The sequence below is a fragment of the Rhinatrema bivittatum genome, chromosome 3 (assembly GCF_901001135.1).
Source record: "Rhinatrema bivittatum chromosome 3, aRhiBiv1.1, whole genome shotgun sequence".
NCBI lineage: Eukaryota > Metazoa > Chordata > Amphibia > Gymnophiona > Rhinatrematidae > Rhinatrema > Rhinatrema bivittatum.
Window position 1 is genome coordinate 409,562,812 of NC_042617.1, and position 13,748 is coordinate 409,576,559.

At 41.4% G+C, this 13,748-nt stretch overlaps 1 protein-coding gene across 7 annotated transcripts in view; it reads right to left on the reverse strand.

The window, feature by feature from the left end:
- PRIM2 (DNA primase subunit 2) overlaps positions 1–13,748 on the reverse strand; it is a 608,800-nt gene that overhangs the window by 91,267 nt on the left and 503,785 nt on the right. The gene's annotated exons all lie outside the window — the stretch shown is intronic.

Sequence of the window (13,748 nt, forward strand, 5' to 3'; positions counted from 1 at the left end):
GGGAGCCTATTTGGGCGGGATGGGATCCAGCTTAATCAAAATGGAACCCAGATGCTGTCGCTAACAATTAAAAGTAGATTCAGCAGTTTTAAACTAGATTATAGGTAGGGCTTCTGTTTTTAGGTTTTAACTGATAAACACCAATAAAACTCCCCCTATGCTATAAAAATAAATTAGATATTTATAAGATAAACACTGGAAAAACACTACTTCCCTTCGTAATCTCTCACCCTTCCCTTTGCCTTTGATTCAACTAGAAAAGGTACCCAAAGATAGTACCTGCCTGAAAACACTGATAAACATCAATTTTTGGTACCCACAAAGAACCCCTAAATTAGCTGGAAAATAAACACCTAAATTACAACTCAAACACCTAAAATGAGAAGCTCTAATTATGAGGGAAAGCTGACAACATAACTCAGATAAGGGTACCACTAAGGGTACTATTAAAAAGTTAAACGAGGTAGTCCAGACAGAGGATGTGGGAAAGGCTAACTCCAAATTACCAGAATCAACTGCTAGAGAGTTGGGAGAAAACATTTATATTTATTTATTGACTGATTTAAATCTTTTCTATACCGTCGTTAAGATGGGTACCGTCACAATGGTTTACAGTAAGGCACATAAAATAATGATGCTGAAATATATTAAATTACACAGTTGCCATAATGGTTCGGTACATAGTTTTTTTAAACAATATTTGGTTTGTGATAAAATACTGTCCAGATCTTTCTATCTATTTTGAATACAATATTGTCTTTATAATTGTCACTATCTTATAGTGATGAACGAGAAGATAAAATGAAGATAAAAATACGGCTACACACACATATATTTATTTCGTTGGTGTGCGTTGATGTTCATTGTTCGTACCTTGCATTTAGCCAGGTAACTCGCTAGTTATCTAGCTAAATGAATATTTGGGAACTTTCCTGGCTAAATTTTAGCCAAATATCTTATTCAGCTAAAATTGAGCTGGATAACTTAAGGGTGTTCTGGGGCATTTCAGGGAGGAGTTACGTTAGCTAGATAAGTTTTCCAGCTAACTATGATATTCACAGCTAGCTGGATAACTTATCTAGCTAAGTTTATCTGGCTAACTTTACTATCCAAATAGTGACTGAATGTGTACCCCAATATGTCTGTATACAAATGCCAGAAGTCTAGAAAATAAAATGGAAAAGTTAGCGTATATGGCACTAAATGAATCTATTGACATAAAAGGCATCTCAGAGACCTAGTGGAAAAAGGACAACCAATAGGGCATTTTATGACGATTTTAATGTGAGTTGCTGCAAGCTCTCTCTTGGGATGGGTGTGCTTACATCTGGATATGGTCATAATGGACTATATTTTTAAAATAATTTTCTTTTGTAGATTCTGTTGAATCAGTCCCTGAAGCAGTCTACAGGTGAAATGCTAGCCACGTCAGATCTGATTCATTAGTGGATTCTTTCAAGATAAGTTACTTTTGGTTAGGCAATTTTGATTGGAAAAACAAGAGCACTTTAAATTGGCTTTTAGAAATGTAGAAGGCTTTTCTGGCTGATGATACGAACTGAACCTTGGTGCATGAGCAACACTATGAAGATATATGAAGTCTTGTCCTCCTAACATTTTTATGAAAAACATTTTATGAAAATAAAAAACAATTGACTATAGAACATTCCATTTGGGAGAATTGATTACATTGTGTGGTTTTAGTTAGATTTTCTGGTTGACATTTGACTTCACTACCTCTTTAATTATTCCATAGAGTCAAGCAGCATAAAGATTAAACAGGAAACAAACTATGGATAGAAATTCTATGTATGATGGGAAGGAATATGGCAGTGGGAGTTTATTTACTTCCAACCTGACCAAGACAGTGAATCTGCTTGTGAAATGCTAACAGAGATAAGCTACTGAGATTACTAAGCATGGAAACATAATAACAATGGGATATTTCAATTACCCCAATATTGACTGAGTGAATGTCTCTTCAGAGCATGTCTGGGTTAAGTTTCTAGGCACCATAAATAACTGCTTCATGGAGTAAATGACTGCAGAACAGGCAAGAGAGGGGCCTACTTTAGTTCCAATTCTCACTGGCATGCAGAATCTGCTGCAACGGTTAATGGTGGTGGAGCCACTTGGCAATAGTGAACATAATGCAATCAAATCTGAGATAATCACAGGAGGAAAAATAAAAACCATTGCCAAATTAGATGTAAACATTAATAAAGCAGGTGAAGAGAATTTGACAAGAGACCTGCCAAAGAGGCAACAACTAATAAAACTTTTTTCAAAGAGTAGCCTAGTGGTTAGAGTAGTGAACTAAGAATCGGAAAAACCAGGGTTCAAATCCCACTGCCACTCCTTGTGATCTTGGGCAAGTCACCTTACCCTCCGTTGCCTCAGGTACAAACGTACCTCTAGATTCATCCAAAGAAAGTTAATAACGCATTGATAACGCCCACGATAACAAAAAGGGCGTGTTTATGGAATTTTTATGTTATCGCACCACATATAGGTGAGAGAGATAGAGAAGCTATCTACAAGGCCCCCCTAGTAGGGAAGTTTTTATATATCTATAGGAGGGCCATCTAATAGGTCGAGGTATGGTGTTGGTGGTGGTTTAGGGGCCACTTTTGCATGTAGAGTGTGATGTACGAACAGCAAAATACACCTCGGTGAAGATTTGACGGCATTTGGAGTTAGGAAAGTCTCACAAAGATGACATTTCTACTATGTTCTCTCACCCTAGCTTGAGGGACTCTATAACAGTGCGATATTGCCCCTAATTTAACTAAATCCCACCAAACTCCTCCCCGATCCTGCCCCCCCCAAAAAAATTTGCATTCACGCTATGTGTTACCATACTTTTCGCATTTTGATGGATGATGGGGTTAGATTGTAAGCCCTTTGGGGATAGGGAAATACCTACACTACCTGAATGTAAGCTGCTTTAAAGTCTCAAAAAGCAGAATATAAATCAAAGAAATAAAGAAACCTGCGAGGGAGTCAGTTGTGCCATAAGATAACTGAGGCATAAAAGGGAGTGCCATAGCAGAAAAACTAAATGAATTTTTTTTTGGTCTTTACTGGGGAGATATCCATGCCTGCATCATTCTTTGTAGGAGATGCTTCAGAAGAACAATCAAATCAGTGTGAATCTGGAAGAGGTGTTAGAGCAAGATGAAAAACTAAATAGTAGCAAATCACTGGGACCTGATGATATTCGCCCCAAAATTAACACATATATGGAACTGCAGACCTGCTACTGGTAATTAACCACCTATTATTCCAATTTATTTTTATATCTGAGGACTTGAGGATAGCAAATATAATGCCAAATTTTCAAAAAGGGTTGACCCAAGTAACTATAGACTGGTAAGCCTCATGCAAGGTAAAATTGTGGAAGTTATTCTTTAAAACAAAATAATGGGTCATATGGATAGAGCTAGTATACATTTAGCAAATGGAGGTCATGTCCTATTTATTTATTAGAATTCTTTGAAACTGTGAATAAGCATGTGGATAAAAGTAAGCTGATTGATTTTCACAAGGTGTTTGATAAAATCCCTCATGAAAGATTCCTCAGAAAACTAAAAAGTCATGGGACAGTAGGCAATGTCTTACTGTGGAGTGATAACTGGTTGAAAGAGTAGTGCTTAATAGTTGTTCTGAGGCCAGAGTTATTTATCTTATTTATTAACAATCTGGAAAAGGGAGCAACAAGTGATTAAATGTGTAGATGATACAAACATATTCAAAAGAGTTAAAATGAGCAGACTGTGAGGAACTGTAGACCTTGTAAGACTGGGGAATAGGCATTTTAAGGATAGATGAAATTTAATGAGGACAAGTGCAAAGCAATGCACATAGGGAAACATGATCCTTAATGTAGAAATACAATGCTGCGTTCTATAAGAGGAGTCACCACACAGGAATAAGATCTTGGAATCATTGTAGACAATACGTTGAAATCCTCAACTCAATATGTGGCAGCAGCAAAAAGTCAAATAGAATGTTAGGAATTATTTGTAAAGGAATAGAGAATAAAACAGACTATCATAATGCCTCTCTATGGTGCGGCTGGCACCTTGAGTATTACGAAGTTCTGGTCACCTCATTTCAAGAAACTAGGAAAGATACAGAAAAGGGCAATCAAACTGATAAAGGGGATAGACTGGCTCCTTTAAGAAGAAAGGCTACACAGGATAGGGTTTTTCAGCTTGTAGAAGAGTCAACTGAGAAGGCATATGATGGCGGTTTATAAAATCACAAGCTGGGTGAAACAGAAACATAGGAAACACTTATTTTCCCTTTCAAATAGTTTTTGGACTAGGGGGACATTCCACGAAACTAGTAGGTAGCAGATTTTAAAACAAATTAGAGTATTTTTTCACTGCATGCACAATCAAGCTGAGGAATTTGTTGTCAGAGGTCAAGACATCTACCACAGCTCAATTTGGAAGATATTTGGACAAATTCCTGGAGGAAAAGTCCATAAAAAAAGTACCAGCCAGGTGGATTTGGGCAAACTCACCATTTATCCCTGGGCATAAGCAACAAAATATTAGCTCTACTATTTGGGATCTGCTGGATACTTCTAAATGACCTGACTTGGCCACTATCGTAGTCATGATGCCAAATTAGATGTACCTTTGATCTGACCCAGCATGACATAAATCAGAAAAAAACAATAAAGATATTATAGTGGCACATACAGCTTATTTCACTTCAGTCACACTTGTGATCTAAATATTAGCTAAAAAAAAATCTACTAACACATTTCTGGGAGAAAGGCTTTAGAATGCAACATAACTTAGAAGATTGTGCTGTAATACATATACCACTAGTGAGAGCAGCCACACTGCGCTCTTCATGTATTAAAAAAAAATTACAAATAACTTTTAATAGATTTAACTTAACATAACATAGTAACATAGTATTGTCGGCAGAAAAAGACCAAATGGTCCATCTAGTATGCCCAGCAAGGGAAGTAACTGCTTGCCCATGCAGGTTATCCACATACCTTTTGTTGATAGTAATATTTACAAGCAAAACCAAGCAACTGTCAAACCCATAAAAAAATTACTGCAACATTTTAATGTTATGAGCAGCCTTTCTGATAATTCATACACTGCTGCTTGAATGTTCTTTGCTTTAGGATTTGGCCATATAAGCTTCATCCCCAATGTCAGCTTATCAGTACCCCAGCCCATAAAAGTAGGGACCCAGAGTTCAATTACTTCAGAATCCAATACACATTTTTCCCTGCCCTGCCATCAAAACAGATAGGGATGTTGCAGTTGTGTCAAAATCATCATGGCTAATTGGTTAAGGGTAGTACTCCCCTGTTCCTTCTGGTTAAGAGTACTAACTGCCGCTCTATACATGTTACCCCCAGGCACCCTTTTCTTCATTATATTCCACAAGTCTTTAGGGATCCACAGTGATTATCCCATGCCCTTCTGAATTTGTTTACTGTTTTCATCCTCACCACCTCTTCCGGAAGGGCATTCCAGGCAACCACCACAGTCTTCATGAACAAATATTTCCTTATGTTGGTTCTGAGTTTTCCCCCCTGAATTTTCATTTCATGACTTCTAGTTCTACAGTTTTCTTTCCATCCAAAAAGGTTCAAAGTTTGTGCATCATTAAATCCTTTCAGGTATTTAAAGGTATGTATCATATCCCTCTCCTGCATCACCTCTCTTCCAGGATGTACATATTCAGATCCTTCAGCCTCTCCTCATAAGTCTTCCGAAACTAACCTAATACAATTTTAGTCGCCCTTCTTTGAACTGTCTCCATCCTGTCTCTGTCTTTTTTGAGATATGGGCTCCAGTACTGAATATAGTACTCCAAGTGAAACCTCACCAAGGACCTGTACAAGGGTATCACTACCTCTTTTTTCTTACTGGTTATTCCTCCCTCTATCTATCCAGGCATTCTTCTGGCTTTAGCTATCACCTTGTCAAATTGCCTCATCACCTTCACCCTCAGCAGACACCATCACCCCAAGGTCCCTCTCCCAGTCCATGCATTTTAGTCTTTCACCCCCCATCGCATACAGTTCTTTTGGATTATCGCACCCCAGATGCATGACTCTGCACTTCTATTCTGCATAATTTTGTATCATCTGCAAATTTGATTACCTCACTTGTCATACCCCTTTCCAGATCATTTATGAATATATTAAAAAGCACCGGTCCAAGTACAGATCCCTGAAGCACTCCACTGTTTACCTTTTCCACTGTGAAAACAGACTATTTAATCCTAATCTGTTTCCTGTCTTTTAACCAGCTTGCAATCCACAAAAGGACATCACCTCCTATCCCCTGACTTTTTAGCTTTCTTAGAAGCCTCTCATGCGAGACTTTGTCAAACACCATCTGAAAATCCAAATATACCACATCTACCAGTTCACCTTTGTCCACATCAGTCAACCAGTTTGCTATCCATGCCACTAGCTTGGTGCCCACTCCCAAGCTTCTCATTTTGTTCAATAATCTCCTGTGTGAGACCCTATCAAAACCTTTGCTGAAATCCAAGCAAATCACATCTAGTGTTCTTCCTGGATCCAATTCTCTAGTCAGTGAATCAAAAACATCAATCAGATTTGTCTAAAAGGACTTTCCTCCAGTAAATCCATGCTGCCTCTGGTCCAGCATCCTACCAGATTGTAGATAGCTCACTATCCTTTCCTTCAGCAAAGTCTCCATTAATTTTCCCCAACACCAAGGTAAGGCTAATTGGTCTGTAGTTTCCAACCTCCTTCCCTGCTCCCACCTTTGTGAGGCAGGACAACCACTACTCTTTTCCAATTTCATGGCACCCCTCTCATTTCCAGGGATCAAATGAACAGGTCTTTCAGCGGACCGGCCATCACATCTCTGAGCTCCCTCAGTATCCTGGGAAGTTTCCACATCCAGCCCCATGACCTTGTCAACTTTCAGTTTTCCTAGCTCTTCCCATACATTCTGTTCTGTATACGGAGTTTCGTCTTCTCCATCCACATCTGCGTTCTTGTCAACCAGCAACAGTCCTTCTCCAGGGATTTCTTTAGTGAACACTAAACTGAAGTATTTGTTTAATGTTTCTGCCATTTCTTCATCTCTTTCCACACATTGCTTCCTTGTCACCTTTCAATTTCTCTAAGTAATTTGAGATCGATATTCAATTTCACTAAGTAATATGGAGATCCATATTCAAAAGCATTGAGCCGGATAATCAGAAGTTATTCAGTTAAATGAAGATTTGGGCATTTATCTAGCTACCGTAAATTCTAGCCAGATAAGTTAGTGAGTTAGAATTTAGTCGGATAATTTAGGAACATTCCGAGGGCGTAACTGGGAGGACCTGAGTTAGACAGATAACTTATCCAGCTAACTCTGATATTCAGAATTAGCCGGATAACTTTTCTAACTCTGGTCGGCCTGTAGATCTATCCTGAAGTTAGCCAGATAAATGAATCCATCTAACTTTAACATAGCTGGTTATATTCAGCAGTATGGCTGCAAACCTGAATATATGGGATAAGCTAATCAGATAAGTTTATCTGGCTAACTAGCCAAGCCACACAGCAGCTAAATATGGACTTCTTGATTATGTGCACTCCCTACTCCATATGTAAAGAATATATATATACACCCATCAACCCAGCCAATGGATTCTCTGCTCTGGACTCCATGGTCATGCCTAGGTAGAAAATGCAAGGAATGGCTGGGTAGGATAAATGACTCTAATGTAAGGAAGGGCAGAGAGAGAGAGAGAGAGAGAGATAGAATTCCCCTTCCCACCCCTCCTGTTTCTCCCTTGACAGAGTGTGTGTGGATGATAAAGGAACCCCCAAAAAAAGAGAACGTGCTAATTGCATGCTAACATCAAAAAAGGGGATTTTATGACTCCATTAGCTGGATATGCACATTATTAGTGTCTTGTACTTGCTCTGTTAAGGGTAGAAGAATGGGGGTAGGTGTGTGTGTGTGTAGCATTCAGTTGGTAAAGGTATACATCAGAATATGTGTAAAGGTGGTGGTGGTGGGTGCAGGTAGTGGTTGTGGGGTATATGGTGATGGGTGAGGTGCATGTATATATGTACGTGGTAGTGTAGGTGATATGTGCTGTTGTATTAGAGTGGGGGTATGAAGGGGTGTGTGTATGTGGGAGAGGAAACCCACCTCCATTTTCCACCCACTTTCTCTCCCTTTCCTCCCCAGTGTAAGTGTGAGGGTATGATTGTGTGTTTATGTGCACTTTCACCCTCTTTCCTACTGCATCATCTCAAAAATCCCCCTCCTCCTCCATGTGCGTGCAGGGGGGGGGGGGGGGGGAGGTTGTGCCTATTATGGGATGGTGAGAGTGAGGGTGTGTGCTAGGGGATGGACTCTTTCCCCCTTGCAATCTCCCCTGTGTGTGTGAGACTGACAGGATGTTTGTGTGTATTTGCAATGGGGCTGGTGTGAATGATATTAGGGATGAATTGCGTGTATGTGTACATATCTGGGGGGTGAGTGAGATGGATGTGTATGCACACTCTCCCCCTCACACTGTCTACTCTGCCCCTTCCTCCAGGTTGTGTGTTGATGTGAGTGATTGGTGTGTGCATATGGGGGTGACTGGGGGTGGGGGTTAGGTGTGTGCATATAAGGGGTGATAATGATTATCTAAAGCCCTTAACATTCTATATTATAAAAATCTTATGTGCACCACATTTATTGCAAATAAAAAAAATTACAAGATGATGAAGCATGAAATGCAAGTGATGCTATGGTTAGATGATCCTTGTAGGAGAAAATTACAGAAGAATGCCCATGATGACTGTGTCTCTGTTCTTCATTTTAATCCTGAAGCAAAACGTAGACAGACAGGCCACTGGGAAGAGCAGGTAACACAGTTTGAACAAGTTATGCTTTTCAATTTTAAAAAATTAGAATATATTCAAGGAACTTTGGGCTTTTTCCTCTTCTTATAATAGAGTTAAGTCGACTTAGGGGAGAGATGCATTGTAAAGCAATGGATGACAAATTGTCTAAATGCAAAATTAAACACAAGGAGGATAACAAACAAATGTACATGGCAGCATGTATGCGATATAAGGCCATGAGCAGATATTTGGAAATATTTTATAATCTGCACATATAGGGATAGATTTTAAAAGGTGCGCATGCATGCACATGGACGCTCAGATTTTATAACATGCATGCGCTGGCACGCACATGTTATAAAATCTGTGGGCCGCATGCACACGCGTGCACACGGATTTTAAAATCTGCGTGTGTTGGGAAACCCGGCTGCGGGGAGCCGCAACTGGGTCCCCCCCTTGCTTACCCGCAGAAGCAGGGGCTCTCTGCCGGCTCCTCCATGCTGCTCTGTCCTGATGTGAAGCTTCCCAGCGACATCTTCTCCCCACGAGGGAGACGCCGAACTCCGTCTGGGACTCCGCCCCTAGGCGCGCGCAGTGGGCCGAGATTTAAAGGGGCCCTGGCGGGAAACCTTGGCCTGTTCCCCAACACGACGTCATTCACAGAGATCTATAAATAGGCCACTTCAGACCTTCTTGCTTTGCCTTAGCAACGGGTCATACCCTTGAGTTGCTGGTTGCTGTCTCTGTGTTCCTGTTCCTGTATTCCTGCCTCTGTGATCCAGTTCCTGCTCCGCTCCTGCCCTGCTTGACTTCCTGGTTCCTGACTTTGGCTTGGCATTCTCTATTCGCTGTCTGTACTGACCTTTGGCTTGTTCCTGACTCCACTACGCTGCTGTCTGCCCCGACCTCTGGCCTGCTTCCTCGTTTCTCACCGCTGCTGCCTGCCACGACCTCTGGACAGTCTCTGTTCATACTGCTCTTCTGCCTGCCTTGACTCGGACCTCCTAGCGGGTTCCTCTTTGCCAGGAGACCTCCGCCTAAGTCCTGCCGGCCCCGACACCCAAGGGCTCAACCTGCGGGGAACATGGGTTGGTATAGGTGAAGGTCCTGTCAGGTCTCCTGGTCCTGTACCGCCTCTCGGCTACGAGTCCCACTGCGGGCCTTCCTTCAGCAGATCCTCTACGTACTCTAGCCAGCTCAAGGGTCCACGTTTCACAACAGTTTGCTAAGGCTATGGACCCGGCGAACGTTCCAGGCCTCCAGGCCATCCCAGGAATGGCCCGCCTGCAGCAGCCACAGCATTGCTTGGATCTCTTAGCAGCTACCGTGGAGAGACTAGCCAATCGTCTGGATTCTACACCTCCAGCTGCAGTACCGTCTACAGCTCCTACTCCAGCTCTGGGACCCGCCGCATCTCTCCACTTGCCTGCACCGCCACATTACACAGGGGATCCCAAACAGTGTCGTCACTTCCTTAACCACTGTTTCACGTGATTTGCCCTGCAACCCGCACAGTTTCCATCGAACCAGGTAAAGACAACCTACATAATGTCTTTATTGGATGGCCGAGCCCTGGCCTGGGCTTCACCTATGTGGGAGCATGGAGATCCTATGCTTGGAGACATGCAGCAGTTTGTTTCTGTCTTCAAGCAAGTATTTGACGAGCCAGGTCGGCATTCCACTGCAGCTACGGAACTGCTGCATCTGCGTCAAGGCACGAGACTCCTGGTTGGCTACGCGGTTGAATTCTGCACCTTGGCATCTGAACTAGGTTGGCGGGAGGACAGCCTCAGGAGCATCTACTTTGAAGGCTTATCTTCTAGAGTTAAAGATGAACTTGCAGCCCGAGACCTCCTGGATGACCTTGAAACGTTAATTGATCTTACTGGGCGGATTGACCGCCGCCTGCAGCAACGGGCCCGAGAACTGAAACCGGCTCGACGTCCAGTTTCATTGGCACCTTCTTTCTCCCAACCGCTGGCACCGCCTCTGGAACCCCAGGCCACCCAGGTGCCTATCCAGTATCCAGGTACTCAACTCCTTGAGGGCTTGAGTTGTCTATAGTGGTGCCTGCTGGGAACTCCACCATTACAGCTACAAGAATGTGAGTAATCTAACATCTACCAGTCTGTCTCACCTACAGCTCCTCATTAGAAACCTGCATCGGAGCGCCGTATATCACCATTATGGGACGGGTCTCCTCAGCCGAGGATCCAAGACTGCTGCTGCAGGAATCTATTCACTACTGCCAACTCTGGTGAACTCTACAAGCTGTACAATAAAAACTCTCTCTGTGTTTGTGCATCCGAGTCTAGCCCTGTACTGCAGTTCCCCGTGGGGCTCCTCCCCGTGGGAGTGGCCATCACTGCAGCACCTAAGAATCCAAACACCTCAAAACCATAACACTTCAGCCTTAACTCCCCCCTTCACCCACAATTCCCACCCAGTCAGAAGTAGACAGTAAACAGATTACTTACACCAGAGATTGCAAATGCATTCATATGTCTTTTAAAATAATTTATACACATCAGTGTTGTCCCACTTCAAAGACTTCCCCCTCTTTTACTTGCACATATGTGCACATGAAAGTCAAAATACACGTACATTTTTTACTTTTATAAATTATGGAATTCACGAGTAGAGGCTACTTCTGCATATATATAATTTTTACATACATAAAGTTTTGAAAATCCACTCCATAGGCAGCAATTGACAGCAAATATGTCCATAAATCACACCAGTTTTCAACGTGAACTTACATGTTTAAGCTTACTTTGAACATTATCCCATTAATTACCTATTCACAATTAAACTTGCTACTATGTGCACACAAATTTTTCTGCAAACTTTACATGCACACTTTTGAAAATGCAAAATTATTCATGTAAGTGTAAACCCTTTTCCAACGCCACCTCTAGGAACAAGTCTGCTCATTCGAGGTCTTATATAGGGAGGAGGAATAGCCTAGTGGCTAGAGCAGTGGGCTACGAACCAGGAGACCAGCATTCGAGTCCCGCTGTCGCTCCTTGTGACCTTGGGCAAGTCACTTTACCCTCCATTGCCTCAGCTACAAAACTTAGATTGTAAGCCCTCTGGGGATAGGGAAATACCTACAGTACCTGAATGTAAAATAATAAATAAATAAAATAAATATATGATATGTGCAGATAAGTCTACCCACATATTGGGTGGGCAATTTTGTAACAGGCTATTTCCATGGGGAAAGTACTGTTTTACCCTCAGAAATGCCTTTGCATATTAACCTCTAAAAGTACAAAACACTTATCAGTGTGAGTAAAATTAAAACGTTTTTGGTTTTTTACAGCTTATAATTTGCTTCATAATTCAAAGCGGAATTTCAATCTAGCACTCAAAAAGCTAGGAAGCATGAAGTTTTACAAGGTTACAATAAATCACCAGACCTCATCAAAAGGAGAACTGTTCTCCTGATTCAAGCTGCAATTGCTGCAAATTTCAGTCTTGCTTCAGGTTGCTCTTAAATCCCTACGGAGAATGAGCAGAGAGAGACTGCAGTAGAGCCTGGATTGCTGACCTGCTCTCTGCAGGTTTGGAGCTTGACCAGGGAAGGCAATAATGCTCTCTAGCACAAGCCAATATATAAATTATATATAGTCATTATGAATGTATAGCATTATATTCCTACCATATACCCACAGGTAGGATTTCAATCTTACCAGCTATTTTTATTTAGCTGAGAAATACCTCTGACGTTTTCCTTGAACAACAATATTAAACTTAAAAATCCAACATACTTTAAGATCTAGAAGTGGAAAAAACTGCAAAATTTATAAAAGCAATTTTAAAACTTAACCCAGTGTAAAAAGAACAATGTGATAGTCTTCTGTCATGTGACATAAAGCAGACATTTCACAAAAAAGTTTAAATTGTGATAGTTTGCACTTTTATTTAAACAAAACCCACAATAAAGATTCTAAATATAAAAGCTGAACCTTAAAGGGGAGATGTGCTACACTTATCTGGGTGGTGATAAAACCTGGCCATTAAAAACACATTTCTGTCCCTATCCTGATGCAGGGACTCCATGTTTACACTCTTTACACCACGCAATTTACTGATATATGACTAGGGGTTCTATGGCCCTCCAGTACTCATTATTCTGTGACCTTTGGCCTTCCCCGGGCCAGACCAGGATAATTTCTCTGGTATAGCTCTCAGCTCCTTTCTTTCTTGCTCCTTTCAGCAGCAGCGTCCCTCTCGAGCAGTTATCACCTCAGCAGAAAGTCATGCAACTTTCTCCAACAGCCTAAAGGCTGACTTTTTAAACTGCCTTAATTATCAATGTCTGTCAGCTGGCAGTAATCAAGGAGAATTCTGGTTCCACCATCTTTTTCACAGAACCACCTCCAAGGACCCCAAAAGTTCTCTAGTCAGCCTCTGTTGATTCAAGCTTACTACAGAATTTTTCCCTAAAGCCAGAACCACAGCTGGTTCCTGACAGCCTTCCTTCAGCAGAATCTATAAGCCCTGTCACAAGCATCTTGCAGATGGACCATTTAAGTTCCCAAAGCAAATATTAAATTGATTTAGAGAATATAAAAAATCTCTCTCAGTTAATCTTCATTTTATTTAAAGAGAATAATGTCATACCAGATTTCAAGTCTCTGTGTTTCCCATTAGCTCCTCCAGAACTCTTTAAGTGGTAACGTGGTTACAAAAACTAAATTTTTCATTTAGAATAAGAGACACTGAACGAGATTAAGATCTGCCTTCTGAGACTCGTATACAAATGAGCATAAGAAGAAGAAAATAGAAAAATGAAGAGGCTGTTGCAGTACATATTGAAGTGCAGCAGAATATATTTCTTATGCCTGACCTAGTTCAGCCAAAAGGCAAATAACCTGAAAAGTAA